Source organism: Erinaceus europaeus, chromosome 13 (assembly GCF_950295315.1).
Source record: "Erinaceus europaeus chromosome 13, mEriEur2.1, whole genome shotgun sequence".
Classification (NCBI taxonomy): Eukaryota; Metazoa; Chordata; class Mammalia; order Eulipotyphla; family Erinaceidae; genus Erinaceus; species Erinaceus europaeus.
Genome location: NC_080174.1, coordinates 69911785 through 69930203, shown reverse-complemented (window position 1 = coordinate 69930203; position 18419 = coordinate 69911785). Strand labels below are relative to the sequence as shown.

General features: G+C 41.5%; 1 pseudogene; it reads left to right on the top strand.

The window, feature by feature from the left end:
• LOC103124585 (prohibitin-2-like) overlaps positions 1-17671 on the top strand; it is a 263376-nt pseudogene extending 245705 nt beyond the window's left edge.
• The last annotated feature ends 748 nt before the right edge of the window (positions 17672-18419 follow it).

The following is an 18419-nucleotide window of genomic DNA, read 5'->3' as shown; positions in this document are numbered from 1 at the left end:
TGAAATGCAGGTGGGTCCAAGTTATTGTCTGGGGAGGTGATGCCATGGCTGGAAAAGGGACAGAAAGCTGGAGCAAAGAAGAGAGTAGCTCCCTAATATGGGGAGGGGGTATAAGTATTGTTGACTGTAAACCAAATCAGATAGATTTGATTTGGTCAGGGGCCCATATTCAGCTTAGGAGCCTATGTGACATATGCTATATCTGAGGATGATGGGTCGATATTGGGCCAGCTTGGAATGTTCCTACTCGTGACCACAGAATGTGAGCTCAGATCTACATAGATGCAGAGGTCACATAGGCTCCTAAGATAAATTAGACTCTGAAGAGTTGAAATATCTGGGTTCCTAGTCTAGCTGGATAAAAAAATAAAAATTCAGATTTAGGTCCGTATTTAGTAAGTCTTCCCCAGAGTGACATTCAGTAAGACAGATCAAGTGTAGGATTTGGCTTCATATTTTTTTATTGTTTTACATCAGATTAGATCTTTTGGGGATTTGTTGACATCCAACAGATCTTAGTAGCTATGGAAGGTTCCTGATTAAGATGATAAATTAATAATTAAAATAATAATAATAATAAATTTTAATGGGGTCTCAGTGACAACCTCACAAAGTTATTGAGAAATACATTTTAAGCCAGCAGAAAGCATAATACTTCCACAAATAACCATTGTTTTTATTTTACTTCTTCCAAAAGAAATTAAATGCTGATTACATTTTTTTGAGTCTGAGGATAACCAAAGTATTTTCTAATGAAAAAGTAGTTTATCGAAGTACAAAAGCAGCACATTGTGACTACCTCTTTAAATAACAGAGTCTTGGGGGTGGGGCAGTGGCACACCTGGTTAAGTGCACATTTACCATATGCCAGGACCCAGGTTCAAGCTTCTGCTCATCAGATGCAGGGGGAACTCTTCATGAGCAGTGAAGTAGGTATCTCTATGCCTCTCTTCCTCTCTATCTAACCCCCCTTCAATTTCTCTGTACTATCAAACAAAGATGACCAAAAAAGAAGTAAAGCAAATTAGCAAAGAGCAGAGTCTTTGCAATGATGTCAGAGACATAAGGTAAAAATAAAAAGAGTGACTACAGTAGGAAAAACCAAAAAAAAAAAATCTCATAATATAAATCTCATATTGAGTAGTTAAAATGGAATGTTTTATTGTAAGACAGTAAGTTCTTACAATTCAACTTAAATCAAGTCCTGCTAATAATAATACTTATCTGGGGCTGACTATATACTAAACCCTGTCCTCAGCATCTCAGTGCTCATCAAATCCTCACAAGAACTCTGCAGAGTAGCTTCTCCTTTAATTCCTTTTGTAATTAAAGAAACATCAGCACAGAGAAGTTAAGTGACTTGGCTGAAATCAAACAGCTAGGGCATGCTTGGGACTCTAGAGTGAGTTGGGATTTGAACCCAAGCAGTCTAGCTCCAAAGGTCCTGGTTGAAGCTGTTACATTTCACTGCCTCCTATATGAATAATTGAGAGCACTCTCAAGCAGAATCCCATATATCCATTCAGCTCCCAAATGAACAGGGAGGAAGAAGCCTGCAAAACCAGGTCAGCAGGGACTCCCAGAAAGAAGAGAGAACAGCACTATCGCCCAGTGGTGAGCCAGGATCCTGAGCCTGCCCTAGGAAGATGGATGCTACTCTTTCCAGAATGACAAGGCAGGTGCTGGCAGGCACCCAGCCCCGCCCACTTTTCTGAGCATTTCATTTCCCTGTCCTTTGTGGCATGACTCTCATAAAACTATTCATTTCTTAATTCTGATAGCAGACAGGAATTTAATCAAGTTGCTTTAATATGACAACAGCCTCCCACTAAGGCAGCTGCCTCCCGAGGGTCATTGGGAGACAACACCCTGTTAATATTTAGCTCCAACAGCAAACATTATGGCTTTCAATTTAGAAAATTATGCTTCTGGTTAGTTATGTATCATATGTGTGTGTGCGCGCTCACTGGGTGGCTCATCTCATCAGCACAGGCGCATTTTGCCAAGGTTATAAAAATGCCATTTTCTCCGCGAGCCCTTTCCACTCAGTGATCCAGGGAAGCAACATCAGGATCAAAACCATGTTCTGAAAAATAATTGATCTCTTCAGCAGCTCACATATCTGCATTCCAACTGCCCCAAGAAGTCATTTTCAGAGGGAAGCCAGGCCATGGTGGGAAGAGGGGTGCAGGGATGGACCAACCTTCTGCTGCTCTTGCCTGCGGACCTGAAAAGGAGGAGGGAGCTGGGAGCTGTCCATGGTGCTGAACTCAAGCTGTCCCCAAACTGCCAGGGAGTGTGAATAACTTCTCACTGCAGGGACTGGCTGATTATCCAGAGCTGTGCCTATTCTAGGGTCTTGGATCATTACATTTTCCTCCTTCCCAGAGTTTCCAATCCTCTCTCCAATTCTGGATCAAATTCTCCAAGTTCCTTCCCCTATGCTCACTCTCTGGGAACTGCCTTCGTACTGATAGGAATGTAAACTCGTTCTTATTAGTCATTTTGTGATCTCTCTCTCTCTCTCTCCCTGAAGATGTCGTGGAGCTTCTGATGCATCTGAGAATGTCTGTGTTTCAAGAATTTACATCTTTTACTCATGTTTCCTTTCCCTGATCATGTCATGATCATCTCCACCTCCCACCATGCTCCTCTCTGACCTCCCCTTCCTCTCCATCCTCTTGTCCTCTTCCTGTCTCCTCCTACTCTGCTCCCTCTTTCCTCTTTGACACTCTCTAATCTCTTTCTTTCCCTTCATACTCTTCTCTCTTCACTCTCCCCTCTATTAAATTTCAGTCTATTCCACCTCTTTTCTCCTATCTGCCTTCTCATATTCATCTGTCTCCTTCATATTTTCTCATTCTTTTCATCCTTATGTCTCCCTTCATTACACCCTCTTTCCTCTTTGCCTCTCTCACCATTTTATCCTTCCTCCTGTTTCCCTCTGTTTCTCTAACCACCTTTTGTCTCTATCTCTTTGACTCTCTTTCTCCCTTTATTGCCATCCCTCTCTCTGTTATATATATATATATCCTATTATATAATATGTATTCCTTATTATATATAATATATCATATATATTATATATAATCTATATATATATTCCCTATTCCTTTATTCTTCTTCCTTCTTCTTACTCCTTCCTTGCCCCCTTCCTCTCCATCTCCCTGTCTCCTCCCATCCTCTCTTTCTTTAGATGCATAATTCTTCTTGCAGAGCCCCCAGCTGCCCAGTGAATTCATTTCAGCAGCTATTAGGGATCAGTACCTGCCCTGATACTTGGTTGGGAAGATGAGTTTGAGATAAGATAAGCTGCTTCAATCTCAGCACATCTGTAATTGCATTACCATTAAATTGTACAATTTTCCAAAGGTGAGATCCCAGGGTCCTTGTGCTGAGAGTCTTCTGTTAATCCACTGCCAAGTCCTGCATGACGTGAAGGCCCTGGAATGAAAGGAGAGTAGACCTAGTTTCATTTAACCACCATATTAATCTTTCTTATCTTTGAGGTCTCTTGTTTTCCACTTTACACCAAAGGGGGGAAAAAAACCTCAGAGTCATTATTTCTAGCCTTCTAAACTCACAGATAAAGAAACTGAATCTCAGAAAATGGAAAGGAAATATCCAAGGTCATACTGACATAAGCCATGGAGTCTGCTGATGTCTCTCATTCCTCAGGCTTCCTGCTAGTTAGTAGTATAACAGGGTAAGATGTACAAGAGGTAAACACAGGATCTAAGATTGTCAAGTTCCAGGGTGGCTAACTAGATCTGTCTGATCTAGTGGGCAGGGAGATAAAACTGGCACATGAGGCAGAGGATGGCAACAGCCTGACTTCTTGTGGTCCATCAGCTTTGGTCAAGGATACAGAGACAATGATTCATCTCTGAGAAGAGAACAAAGCTGGCAAAAGCTAGATAGGGAAGTGGCACATTACTGCTGCAGACTCTGGGACTGGTTTGTTGGGAAGGATTAGATTTCCAGCTGGGACATGAGAAACACAACCAGGAAATCAATGCAGAAAGAAGCACATAATCCAAGGTAATAAGGAAGGGGTTGGATTCAGGGACTAAAGCCAAGGAACCCACCAGGATTCCCACCCAAGTGGAAACTGGTACAGAGAAGAACTGGAAATGACGGAATTTGGGGAAATGGAGGTCAGGATAGGCTCTGGAGTCCAGAGCAGGGGAAACAAGATACAGATGCCAGTCAGGGCAGATACAGAGGGAACATCCGGCACACACTGAACATTAGGAAGGATTGATTCAGAGGTTTGTGAGAGAGAAGCGGAGAGTCTGGAAAAGAATCTTACTGGCACAAAGCATCCCCCGAAAAGCAACAAGAGGCCAGGAAGGGTGTAGCTTGGCATAGGGGTCTGTCTCCGTGAGATCAGCTCTGTCTCGTTGGTGCCCTGGTTCTTTTTTTTAATAGAAGCAAGATCAAATACAGCCCAGGATTGTCCCCAAACAAGAATTCATTCCCAATTTCTGCCTATTGTCAGCTAATATAAGGAAGGATGGGTTTAGAGGCAGGGGAGGCAGCAGGGCATGGAAAAGGAAATCATTACCACAGTGTTCACTGGGAGTCCTGAATGCCCACTCCCCCAGGCCCCAGCAGCAATGGCAGCCAGAACTTAGATAGGCAGGCTGAGCAGATGTAAGTCCTCAGCACATCACACCCGCTCCAGGGGTGGAAATCCAGTGAGCACACAAACAAAGCACCAGAAACTGTGTCCCTGTACCGCTTGGTCAGTCTGCTTGCAGTGGCCACACCTGCTTTGGTAAAGCAATTACTTTGAAACCCAGCCTGATACACAGAAAGTGTACAGTACCCAGAAACAAAAACGAGAAAGAGGGAGTTTAATGATGTGAAATAGCTCCATGTGTAATCTGGGTGCACTCTGTGGGCTGCTGAGAGCCTCTAAAAGCTTCCTTGGGCTGGCCTGCTTCTAAGCCTGGCCCATTATGTTGTTTGCTGCCTTATGATCAGGATGAAGTCAACCCCAGCTCCATCCACACTGCTCCTTTCTCCCAACTCCAGGCACCCCCCCCACCATGGGTCAGCAGGCATAAGGCCAGCTGCCCCAGCAATTCTTAGATAAATCAATTAGGATAAATGAGCTTAGTGATGTACGATGCTCTTGCTCCACTGCCTGCCTTCTGAACTATTAGTTCTCCAGAGAAGATTAATTACGGGAGTGCCATGCTAATGCTCCTTTAATGGAATCTGTTATTTAAGTTTAAGAAGAGCAGGTATTGAATATATGAGAGTTAGATACCTGTTATGGGCATGCCAAATCAGGGGCAATAGACATAGCTAGCTAACCTCAGGATGGACATGTTGAAACAGAAGGAGCCCCTGTAGCCACTCTGCGCCCTGCAAAACATTGCACCAAGTCCTGGAAGGTTTCTCTGCAACTAATCCCTGTGTTTGTGAAATCAACTTTTCAACCTATTTGAATAGAAATTCTTTCTGTTTGTCATTGGTTTGTAATACTGCAAAATTCCAAAGGTATAATTTTATCCCTATATATGTGTAAGATTCACTGCACCCACCACCAAAGTTTTAGTGTCATCTCACTTCCAGAAAGACCCTTTGACTATTCCTCTCCTCTCCTCTCCCCCTTCTCCTCTGATAGCCACCAGATGGAATACATTAGTTTTGTTGTTAAATAGTAAATCTTATTTTTCCCTTCCAAATCATTTTATTGAAGGGGGGTTTACAGCTGTCATCACATAAGTAAAATTTTCATTTCCCCCTGATAAGTATCTGAAAAACATTCTCACCCCCAACTTAGGCCCTCTTCCACCATCATGCACCAAGACCCCAATACTCTTTCTACTCCTCTCTTTCCTGCATCCCTGAATCCTTTGCCTTGGACAATACACCATGCCTGATCTAAGTTTCACCTATGTTTTCTCTATTTTTTTCCTTGTTTCTTAGTTTCCACCTTTTGATAAGCATAAATATTGATAACATTAAGTTATCAATATTTATGCTTTTCAGTTTGGCTTGTCTCATTTAACATGATCCCCTCAAGATCTATCCAAGATGAACCAAAGGAGATGACATCACCAGTTTAATAGCCAAGCAGTATTCCATTGTGTATTTACACCACAACTTTATAAATAGGAACTCTTATGTTGGTGGACACAGACTAGGAAGATGCAGAAACTGTTGAAAGGAAGGTGAAGAGTAACTTTAAATATATCATAAAGTGGGATGTATACAAACAGCTCATTTGATAATAAAACATAATGTTGATAATCAATGGTTTTTAAATCATTTCTTTTGGGTTGAAGGTGATATTAACAGAAGTATAGTATCATTAGTAAAGAAGGCTTTAGTCTTAGAGGGCTCTGAACCCCAGTTGCATCAGGACCTAAAACAGTTATGACCAAGAACCTTTGTTTTTTACCATCGCTTAAAAGGAAGAAAAACTGGAAGTACCTGAGGAAGTCAGGCACTGGCTGGCTCTCTTACCTGAGAGAGAAAAGGAAAAAAGAAAGACACCGGGAAGTTGTAATAGATGTGGGTGTGGGTGTGGCTTGGAGAGGAAGTGAATTCAGGGCCCTAGGGGAAGGAGGGAAGGGAGGGGCACATAGCTATTACCTTAGAAGAACTATTGTTACCACTGGAGGGGGATAGGGGCACAAAACTCTGGTGATGCAAGTGGTGTGGAATTAGACTATTATCTTAAAATCCTGAAAATCACTATTTAATCACTAATAATTTAAAAAATAGAATAAGGCTTTGGTCTTATCATAGACAGTACACTTCGTTATAGAAAATTATACTTGCTACATAATGTTGACCAAGTGATACTCAGTAGTCAGAGATTAGAATGATGAGAGGCCTAAAAACTGAAGACTATGAGAATTGTAGGTGTCTCCCTCTCAGTAAGGATGGGAAGATAAAATTAGGAGTGCATTCTCTAAAGAATTGGTTCATAGCCCTGGATCTTTTTAGGACCATCTGGGGGAACATTTAGAAGATACCAATATTCGGACTTCCCAGAAACTTTGATTCACTTAGTCTAAAGTGGAGTCAGCACTAGTGATTTTTTTTAAGTTCTCCCAGGTAATTCTAATATGCTGTAAAGTCAAGAATAATAGCTTTAAAGGGTGTCATAGGCATATGTGCCCCCTATGTTCATAGTTGCATTATTCACAGTTGCCAAAGAATGGTAGCAGCCTAAATGCCCACCAACAGGTAACTGGATAAAGAAGTTATGGGATATATACTCCGTGGAATACTACTCCACAACCTAAAAAGATGATATTATACCCTTTGGGACAAAATGGGTAGAGCTGGAGGTGATTAAGCTTAGCAAAATAAGTTTAAGAGATAGACTACTACCAGATGGTTACACTTATATGTGAACTCTAGAAATCTGTTACACATAAATCTGGAAGGGAAAAAAAAGAAGCAGCAGCAAACTGTTTCTAATGTTTTATGAAAAGTATAGTGATTATCTTTGGGAGGTGAGAGGGTGGGAACACACAAATTTGGTTGTGTGGAACTATACACGATAATCTTACAATCTTGTAACCCACTGTTAACCACAAATGAAAATGGAAAAAATAAAAGTAAGTAATTTTGGTAAAATTAATTAATTAAAAAATAATGATGTCATAGACAGGTGGTACTTAACTATGCAAATCCAGAGAACAGAACTTATATGGATTAGAATCCTATGGAAGATGGACAAGCATAGCCTAGGGTGGAGTAAACTGGAGGGAGAAGATGAAGCCAACATCTGGCTGCTCTGTAAAGGGACTTAGCATTGAAGCATGATGCTAAACAGATAAGAAAAACAGACAATTCCATGTGAAGGTGGAAATAACTTGTAATCAACTTCACATTGCTTTACAAATCTTTGCAAAGGAGAATGTGAATGAACCATCTATGGTGACAAGATACCTTCCCCTGGGACATCAGTGGGGATTAGAGGTAGTGTAACAGGTGTCTCTGGACTGAACAACACTCAGAGTTGATGAAAGATCCAGTGTCCTGGGCCAAGGCAGCTTTGGCTGAGGATATTAAGGGCCTGTGTCAGGTGTGCAAGTGGGAATACAGTCCTGCCCTCCCCCCCAGGAAAATCCTGGCAGGATATAGGCAGAAGAGTTTTTCTGGAAACAGGTTGGGGACTAGACTGCTGTTCTGGATGATCATTCAGAAACAGAACCCCTCCCCCTCAGCCAGGAATAATGGCAGGTTTGAGCACTGAATGGAATGGGTATTTCCTAAACACCAGAAGACAGATCTTGTTCAAGGATTTTATATATACTACCCTTTCACTACTAATAATGGGCCTGAAAATCATGAGAGACTGTGAATGTACCACAGATGTGCAGACTGAGGCTCAAGGAGCTTAAAAGAATAGGAAAGCTATCAAAGGAGGGGACAGGATACAGAGTTCTGGTGGTAGGAATTGTGTGGAGTTGTACCCCTCTTATCCTATGGTTTTTGTCAGTGTTTCCTTTTAATAAATAAAAATTAAAAACAAAACAAACATACAAAAAAGATCTACTTGTACACAGTTAAGTTCCAACTGCAAAGCTCTCTGCATGGCCCGAGGCAAAGGGGCATATTGCCAGGTAGAAGCTGAGTGTACCCAGGACAAAAGCCAGAAATAACTTACCTGGAGGCCAGGACCTTACCTACTCTCAGAATCAGAATTATATTCAGAACTCTAAGAAATCAAAATTACAGAATGCTGTGCTGGAATGGGAATGTGGGCTATGGGATGGACTGTCAGAGACTCTTAAGAGCCCTCCAAGTAGACACAGCAGTTGTTGTGCTGTCTTCTGCCATGGAACAATGGGATGTGAGCATTCTGGGAATACTACAATCTCATAGAGGCTAGGTCACCTTGCCTACTAATTTTTTCCTTTTATTACCACCAGAGTTATTGCTGGGTTCAGAGCCAATACTACAAATCCACTACTTCCGGCAGCCATTTTTTTTTTCTTCTTTTGATTTTATTAGATAGGACAGAAAAATTGAAAGGGAAGAGGGAGATACAGAAACTTGGACATCTACAGACCACCCTACAGGTGTGGAGTAGGGGCTCAAACTTGGTTCTTTGCACATGGTAATGTGTGCATTTAACCAAATGTGCCCCTTGCCTACCATTTTCCACACATGCATACAGAAATTGAGAGACATACACACAAGCAAAGCTGTATACATATATACACAGACATATGGCCATACTCATTTATATATTACCTACAAGTTACATCATGTTTATTTCCATTTATCCCTAAATATTTGGTAAAGTCCTCTTTAAGTAATCCAGCATAATCTTAACAATCCCAAAACCTTCCCATATTTGGACATGTATGAAAAATAAAAAACAAGTTATCCTTTGAATGGGAGAAACAGCATAATTGTTATGCAGAAAGACTATCCTGCCTGAACCTCCAAAAGCCCAAGGTTCAACCCTTCTACCCCATTACCATCACAAGCCAGAGCTCAGTAGTGCACAGCTTTAAAAAAAAGTCCTTTAATGTATATAGAAGGCACTTAATAAATATTTTGTGAAGAAAAGAAAAAAAAAAGAAGTAGCCTTGTACTACAGTTGAAATCTTAACAACCTACATATATAACACATGACATGGAACAATAAGCATTTTTATCTAAATCTTGTGCTGGGTATTATTATTCCCACTTTATAGGTAAATCAGCTAAAGTTCAGGGAAACTGAACTATGTTGAAAAAGATACACAGCTACTTAAGGTAACAAGAAGAAGCAGAGCAGAGAGTCAAGTGGGCCTATACTTACAATACCATATGAACTATTTTAAGCTATGCAGCTGTTAAGAAAAGATAAAATTTTATACCCATTTATGATAAAGGCCCTCAAAAAATTGGGAATTGAAGGAAAATTACCTCAACATAATAAAGGCAAACCCATAGCTAACATCATAACAAAAGTTAAGCTTTCCCTCTAAAATCAGGAACTAGGCAAGGATGTCCACTCTCATCACTTTTATTCAACATAGTCCTAGAAGTCCTCACCATGACAGTCAGGCAAGAAAGAAATATGAAAGGAATTCAAATTGAAAAGAAGTAAATTAAATTATCATTATGTGGAGATGATATGCTGTTACACATAGAGGACCCCAAAAACTCTGCCAACAAACTACTGGAAATCATCAATAATTTCAGTAAAGTAACAGATTATAAGATCAGTACTCATAAATCTATGGCATTTCTTTATACAAAAGATGGGCCAGGGTGGGATTGACCATATAATGGTTATGCACACAAACTCTAATGCCTGAGGCCTCAAGGTCCCAAATTCAGCCCCCCCCCCCCCATACACACACACAAAGATGGGCCAGAGCAAAGAGAGCTCAAGGAAACAATCCCATTTAGAATTAAGTCAAAAAAGATAAAATACATAGATATAAATCTAACAAAGGAATTAAAGGAGCTTTTCAATGAAAACTATAAGACATTGTTAAAAAGAAATAGAAGATGATACAAAAAAATGGAAGAACATCCTCTGTTCATGAATTGGAAGAAAATATTATTAAATATTATTAAAATCCTGCCAAAAGAAATCTATAGACTCAATGCAATCCCTATTAAAATCCCAATGACATATTTCAAGGAAATTGAACAACTTATCTAAAAATTTATGTGGAGCTATTTAAAAGGGGGAAAAAAAAGGAATAGCAGGAGGAAAAAAGAAGAAAAATGGAGGCACCACAATTCCTGACTTCAGTTTATATTACAAAACAATAGTAGTTAAAACAATGTGATAGTGAAACAAAAATGGTCATATGGACAAATGGAACAGGACAGAGAGCCCCAAACTAAACCCACACATATACAGGCACATTATATATGATAAAGAGCCTAGAACTGCCCAGTGGAAGAAAAGAAAGTCTCTAACAAATGGTGTTGGGTAAATTGGGCAACTACACGTAGAAAATGAAACTACTACCTAACATCATGTACCAAAATTAACTCAAAATGGGTCAAATATCTTGGTATTAGACCTGAAACTATAAAATACATGAAAGAATATATCATGAACAGAATAAAAATATTCTCCATAGAAGAGATTCAAAAGGCAAATAAACATGAAAAAGTGCTCCAAGTCATTGATGGTCAAAGAAATGCAAATAAAGGCAACAATGAGATACCACTTTGTTGGGATCATGTGTGAGCCTGATAGAGCTTAGGGATAACCACCCCCATCTTTGGATGGAGGTCTGAGAAGATAACCTCTTGGTAAGTCTCTCTCAACCGAGGTGAGCATAAGGGGGGAAACTCAGACCTGGTTCTTTCCTTCTTGACTCTCAGGCCACAGATACCCCAGTACTTCCCTCCATTAACTGCAGGCCACATGGCCACAGATTCACTCATTCAAAGTCACCTTCTGATCACAGAAGAACACACCTTATCACACACTTCATCACACACCTCAGACCCCAGACAAGAGAAATGCCAAACTATATGGCCTTTTGATATCCATCTTCTCTCTGTCTCACCCTACAGGTTTAACCCCTATGCTTCTCTCAAATACCTTTGGATAATTAAGTTGCTTGTGTTATGGAAAATAACTGTCTTGTATCTCATCAATTCCTGTCATACCAACCCCCTACCTTAGGGGCATGCTGACTGTTAAGAAACCTGTCATTTCTGTCATATTGCAACAATAATTACCTCCATTGCTTTTCTATTTAACTCATGTCAATTTTGCTAATAAACGGACTCTAGGATTCTGGGACTCTAAGGACTCAGATTCTAGATTCACGCTAAGAGTCCCCTGGTGTCTTTTACTTCGTGTCACCCCTGTCGTGAGTGAGAAAGAACCAGCCCGTTACCTTTCCCCTGGAGGACACCCTGCCAGAGAAGGAGAGAGACACCCCGAAACCACTTCACTCCTGTGAGAATGTCCTGCATCAGAAAAGATAGCAGCAACAAATGCTGGAGAGGTTATGGGGACAAAGAAACCCTCCTGCACTGCTGAAGGGAATGTAAATTGGTCTAACACCTGTGGAAAGCAGTCTGGAGAACTCTTAGAAGGCTAGAAGTGAACCTACCCCATGACCCTGTAATTCCTCTCCTGGGGATATACTCTAAGGAATCAAACATACCTACCCAAAAATATTTGTGTATACCTATGTTCTTGGCAGCACAATTTGTAATAGCCAAAACCTGGAAGCAACCCAGGTGTCCAACAACAGATAAGTAGAATACTACTCAGCTATTAAAAATGGTGAATTCACTTTCTTTACCCCATCTTGGATGGAGCTTGAAGAAATCATGTTAAGTGAAATAAGCCAGAAACAGAAGGATGAATATAGAATGATCTCACTCATAGACAGAAGTTGAAAAAATAAGATCAGAAGGGAAAACACTAAGCAGAACTTGGACTAGAGTTGGTACATTCCACCAAAGTAAAAGACTCTGGGGTGAGACGGAACGTGGGTTCAGGTCCTGGAACATGATGGCAGAGGACCTAAAAAACTGGGAAGTGTTATGCATGTACAAACTATTGTATTTATTGTTGACTGTAAAATATTAATCCCCAAGTAAAGAAATAAAATAAATAAAAGCAAGGAAAAAATAATATATCAGTGAAACAATTCAGGACCTTAACATTAAAAATATATTGTTGAAGTTCAACCTATGGACAAGGGAAATGAAATCAAGAGTGAATAAATGGGACTATATCAAATTAAAAAGCTTCTATACATCAAAGGAAAATTTTATAAACATAAACAGGAAACCCACCAAATAGAAAAAAAATATTTTCCACTACCCTTCAGACAAGCAGTTGATATCAAACATCTATAAAGAACTAATGGGGCCAGGTGGTGGTGTACCTGGTTGAGCACACATGTTACAATGCACAAGGACCCAGTTTCAAACCCCCAGTCCCCATCTGCAGGGGGAGAGCTTTGTGAGTGGTTAAGCAGTGCTGCAGCTGTCTCTCTGTCTCTCTTCCACTCTATCTCCTCCTTTGCTCTCAAATTCTGACCGTCTCTATCCAATAAAGATAAAGATAAAAAAATTTTAAAGAACTGATACAGCTCAACAAAAGAAAATAGATCAATCAAGTAAAAAAAGAAAGTGGGGAGAATATGTGAATAGATGGTTCTCTAAAGAAGAGAACACATGGCCCACAGACATATGCAGAAACACTGCCAATTCACTCATCATTAGAGAAATACAAATTAAAACCATGTTGAGATTCCACCTCACACCTGTGAGAATGAACTCCATCAATAAAACAAGAGAAGGTAAGTGCTGGAGAGGATGTGGAGAGAGAGGAACTCTACTACACTACTGGTGGGAGTACAAATTGGTGAGGCCATTACTTAAACGAATACAAGTGGAAATACCTTAAGGTCCAGCAATCACTAGTAGGCATTTACCCAAAAAATATGATAATATTGATTTGAAAGGATATGTTCACCCCCATGTTCATAGCAGCTTTATTCACAATAGAAAAACATTGGAAACAATCAAAATGCCCTTTGACAGATGACTGCATAAAAAGTTACGTCATATATACTCATTGGAGTATTATTCAGCAATAAAAAATAGGATATTGTGTCCTTTGGGATAAAGTGGATGGAATTGGAGATTATACTTAGTGAAGCAAGTAAGAGTTAAAGAACAAGTAGAGAATGGCTTTACTAATATTTGAAATATAGAGAATTGAACATGCGAACGTGAAGGAAAAGAAAACTCAGCCTATATCTAAGAGTGTGGGAGAACTAAAGTGGCTATCTATGCAGGTGGGGATAGGGGACACAGACCTTGGTGATGGGAGTGGTGAGGGGAGAATATACACCTTTCCCATATTTGGGAGCTACTCTCTTCCCTGGTCCAGCTTTCTGATCCTTTTCCAGCCATGACATCACCTCCCCAGACAATAACTTGGATCTACCTGCATATCAGATTTCAGGCTTAGGGAAAAAAACTAGTATAGTCATGGGCTTTTTGGAATATAACTAAAATAGGACAACTAACTATCTATAAAATGAAGACCCCCCCCCAACTCATCATATGAACTATTCCAGCCTTTAGGTTCATGACTAGTCAACAATTTGGCTCTATGTTAACTCTTTTTTTCAGCCACCAGGTTCCTGATGCTAGCTAGCATCATGCCAACCAGACTTCCCTGGGAAGATGACCCTACCAATGTGTCCTGGAACCCCTCTTCCCCATAGCCCTGCCCCACTAGGGAAAGACAGATAGTCTGGGAGTATGGATCAACCTGTCACTATCCATGTTCAGTGGATTACAGAAGCCAGACCTTCCACCTTCTGCACCCCATAATGACCCTGGGTCCATACTCCCAGAGGATTAAAGAATAGGAAAGCTATCAGGGGAAGGGGTGGGATACAGAGTTCTGGTGGTGGGAACTGTGTGTAGTTATACCCCTCTTATCCTATGGTTTTTGTCAGTGTTTCCTTTTTATAAATAAAACTTTTTAAAAATTAAATAAGGGATTTAAACATGCATCTTGTTTATAAAGTTATTTCACTTCTATGATGGAGTCAGTCCCAACTGTTCCACAGGCTGAAATATCAGAAGAAACGTTATTATTTTGCACATGCCAACCTGCTGAGTATGTATCCTTCCCCCAGTTCTTTCCCTCTGTGCTTGCTGAAATACAACATGGTATTTTGAGCCTTGCTCTTCTCAGTTATTAGAATATGTTCAAGATCTTTCCATCATGGCACATAAAACATACTGTCATTTTTCTTTGCTGAAATGTACTCTCCCTAAGGTATTACTACTCCTCCCTTAGGCCTTAGATGATCATTTAAGTTGTTTACACTCTTTTGCTTTTGAACAATGCTGCCCCAGATAGTGACTACTTCAAGTCATACCTGATGACTATTTATACAGAAGATAACAATGCCAGAAGTGAGGTTGCCCAAGAAAAGAGTTAATACATCTCTAATGTGGATATATGTTGCCAAATGACCCTCTTCAGTGGTGGGGGTTATGTAAAAGTCATTCATGACCTTTCTCCCACAAATGCTCCAGGCCCAAGCCCTCGTGTGGAGGGTCCAAGTCCTATGCTGGAGTGGGGCTGAGGCTGGTTGGCACCCACTTCCTGCCTCTTGGTGCTGCTGGCCTTGAGAACAGGTGTGGACCAGAACTTCAAGGACTTAGTGGGGAGGCTGCCCTCCAGGCCCCGGGGCACGGGCACCACACTGAAGCTGCTACTGGGGAATGGTGCCATGGTCTATGGCATGCAAGAGGTCATGTTCAACTTGGAAGGCGGGGCACAGGGCCTTTTTTTATTTTTATTTATAAAAAGGAAACACTGACAAAAACCATAGAATAAGAGGGGTACAACTCCACACAGTTCCCACCACCAGAACTCTGTATCCAATCTCCTCCCTGATAGCTTTCCTATTCTTTAACCCCATGAAAATCTGGACCCAGGGTCATTATGGGGTGCAGAAGGTGGAAGGTCTGGCTTTTGTAATTGCTTCCCCACTGAACATGGGCATTGACAGGGTCAATCCATACTCCCAGACTGCCTCTCTCTTTCCCTAGTGGGGCAGGGCTCTGGGGAAGAGAGGTTTCAAGACAAATTGGTAGGGTCATTTGCCCAGAGAAGTCTGGTTGGCATCATGGTAGCATCTGGAGCATGGTGGCTGAAAGAAGAGTTAATATATAGAGCCAAACAAATTGTTGACTAGTCATGAACCTAAAGGCTGGACTAGTATGGATGAAGAGTTGGGGGTTCTCCATTTTTTTCCTTTTTTAAATTTTATTTATAAAAAGGAAACACTGACAAAACCATAGGATAAGAGGGGTACAACTCCACACAATTCCCACCACCTGATCTCCATATCCCATCCCCTCCCTTGATAGCTTTCCTATTCTTTATCCATCTGGGAGTATGGACCCAAAGTCATTGTGGGATGCATAAGGTGAAAGGTCTGGCTTCCGTAATTGCTTCCTCACTGAACTTGGGCATTGACAGGTTGATCCATACTCCCAGCCTATCTCTCTCTTTCCCTAGTGAAGGACTCTGGGGAAGCAGAACACCAGGACACATTGGTGGGGTCGTCTTTCCAGGGAAGTCTGGTTGGCATGATGCTAGCATCTGGAACCTGGTGGCTGAAAAGAAAGTTAACATATAAAGTCAAATAAATTGTTGGCTAATCATGAACCTAAAGGCTGGAATAGTACAGATGATGAGTTTTTTGGGGGGGTCTCCATTTTGTAGACAGCTAGTAGGCATATTTTAGTTATGTTCCAAAGGGTCTGTGGCTATACCAGTTTTTATTTTTTTCCTGAGCCTGAAATCTGATATGCAGATAGATTTAAGTTATTGTCTGGAGAGATGATGTCATGGCTGGAAAAAGGACCAGAAAGCTGGATCAGGGAAGAGAGTAGCTCCCAAATATGGGAAAGATGTATGAATATTGTTGACTGTAAACCCTATCTATTTAATCTGATCTGGGGCCCACATTCATCTATGTGACCTCTGCATCCCTGCAGATCTGAACTCATATTCTGTGGTCATGAGTAGGAACATTCCAAGCTGCCCCAATTTCAGGACCTGTCTTCCTCGGGTGGCAGAGTATGTTGTCCAACCTCCCTTCAGGGCCATCACTAGGATGCAGCAAGACACCATCCTTGCCAAGGCCCTTCACTTCAGGATCCCCTGGTTCTATACCCCATCATTTATGACATTTGATCCAGACCCCAAATAATCTCTCCCCCAGCAATTCTAAAAATCTGTAGATAGTGAACATCTCCCTGCCTGTGCTGTCTTGGCCCAGATGCTACGGAGCTTCCCAGCATGTACCAGCACCTGGGGCTTGACTTTGAAGAGTGAGTATTGTCATCCATTGTCAACAAGGTGCTCAGAAGTGTGGCAGCCAAGTTCAAGCCTCCCAGTTGATCACCCAGCAGGCCCAGGTTTCCCTGTTGATTTGCCAGGAGCTGACATAGAGAGCCAAGGACTTCAGCCTCATCCTGGATAATGTGGTCATGACTGAGCTGAGCTTTAGCTGCGAGTCCACAGCTGCTGTAGAAGCCAAACAAGAGGCACAGCAGGAAGCCTGGCAAGCATAGTTCTTGGTGGAAAAGGCAAAGCAAGAATAGCGGCAGAAGATAGTGCAGGCTGAGGGTGTGGCCGAGGCTGTCAAGATGCTCAGAGAAGCTCTGGGCAAGAACCCTGGATACACCAAACTGCACAATATCCGGGCAACCCAGAATATCTCCAAGATGATCGCCACGTCTCAGAATCATATCTTTCTCACTGCTGATAACCTTGTGCTGAACCTCCAGGATGAAAGTTTCACCCGGGGAAGTGACAGCCTCATCAAGGGAAAGAAGTGAACCTTGTGAGCTGGAATTCCACCTCCGGAGAGCTAGTGGAGGTGTTTCTCTCCTGGTTTGAGAGGGTCATCATGGGGCCCAGCACAACCCTGCCCCACCCCAGTATCACGTAATGACCCCCTCTGCACCTGTCTTCCCGCCTTTGGATGAATGAAGACTGAACCAAGTCCAGGAGAATGACTTTCTCCATCCTGTGTTGGCCAGGAGCATTGGGACAGTGTGTGATTTCTCAGTGATTACCCACAGCGTTGTATCCTCCCTCAAATTTGGGAGGCAATAACCACCATCCCAGGAATTATCAATAAAATTTTGTTACTTAAAAAAAAAAAAGCCTTTCATGCCTGAGGTTCTGAAGTCCTGGGTTTAATCCCCAACCCCACCTGAAGTAGAGTCCATCAGGGCTCTGGAAAATAAATAAATAAGTAAATAAATAATCTTTTGCTACAACATGAATGGAATTGGAGGGGGAATAAAGTTAAGTGAAAGAAGCCAGGAGAAAAATACTGGATAGCCTCACTTATGTGTGGAATTTAAGAAATGAAGCAAGACTAGGATTCCATCCTGAACTCCATGGGCAGATGACCTCTCCAGAGCCCTACCACACTAGGGAAAGATAGAAACAGGCCGGGGGCTTGGATTGACCTGCCATTGGCCATGTCCAGCAAGGAGAAATTACAGAAGCGAAAGCTCCTACCTTCCACACACTAAAAGCAGTTTTAACCCATATTCCTAGAAGGGGAGAAATGTTAGGGGAAAGATGACTAGAGGTCTCTGAATCCTAATTCCATCAGGACCTAGAGAGAGAAGAGGAAAGATAAGACATTGGAAGTAGTAATAGGTACAGGTGTGACTTAGAAAGAAAGAGAAGGCAGGACCATAGAAAAAAATGGCCAAATATATAGAGATAGACATATCATTATAGAAATAGTAGTCAGCCAGGAGTTGGGCATAGCACAGTAGGTAAAACACATGTGGCGCAAAGCGCAAGGACCGGTGTAAGGATCCTGGTTCGAGCCCCCAGCTCTCCACCTGCAGGGGAATCAATTCACGGGCAGTGAAGCAGGTCTGCA